Consider the following 940-nt stretch of genomic DNA (forward strand, 5'->3'; position numbering starts at 1 on the left):
GGCATGAAAGGGAGAAAGTAAAGGGATACAACTTGAGTCAATGTTTGGTGGGGTCCACTGGGTGCCTGGGGCAATTTTTGGGCCTGTTAAAGCCCATGTTCTTTCTTCTATATAAATCAGCAGGAGCTACTGGTTTATGTAGGACAGAGCTGAGCTAAGTGTGCTCACGAGTGTGTATAAAACCTGCCCTCTTCTCCAGATTCTGCTGTCCTCAGTATCCACTGGAGGATTGTTGTTTACATTTCTATTCTGCCCCATAGCCGAAGCTCTTTGAGCGGTTTACAAAAGATTGTTTCAGTGACTGTTGAATGTATACCAACAGTTCTCCATTTGGTCTTCTCCATCTGTCAGTAGACATCATGACAATTGCTATGATGTGAACTTTCACCAGCCATTTTTCACCTCAGTTCTTAAAAAAATAAAAATACAACAAATCTATTCCTCAAAGGCCCGAACGAAAGCAGAAGCCCAAAATCCCAAACAAAACATGGTAATTAAAGGCCTTGGTATTATTCTCCTGTATGCTTTATCTGTCAGTGACCACTGGCCTAGAGTAGGACACGATGCTCTGTGGTGAAAGGGGCCTCAAGATCTCTTCTGCAGGTCCTTCACAAGGAAGACTCGCTTACTATCCCTGAACCGAATGCAACCCATCCAGGTTTCCTGACAGTAGCACTGATACCTGGAAGTATGGAAAGAAGCAGCGTTGCCAGAGCAACCACTCCTTTTGTTTGTTTGCAAGATCAAACCCCGTAAACAGAATGCTAACTTGAGAAAGCGACAGAACAAACACAAAGGTGGTTCTCTGGTGAGTCACTTCTGGAGAACCTCTTCTTATTGCCCTTTTGACACACACACAGTTGTCTCTCCATGAACTTGAATGCATTGCTTCCATTTGGAAATGCGCCAGTTGCAATGCTGTTCTATGGGCAGTGTTGTC

Source organism: Elgaria multicarinata, chromosome 3, assembly GCF_023053635.1.
Source record: "Elgaria multicarinata webbii isolate HBS135686 ecotype San Diego chromosome 3, rElgMul1.1.pri, whole genome shotgun sequence".
Classification (NCBI taxonomy): Eukaryota; Metazoa; Chordata; class Lepidosauria; order Squamata; family Anguidae; genus Elgaria; species Elgaria multicarinata.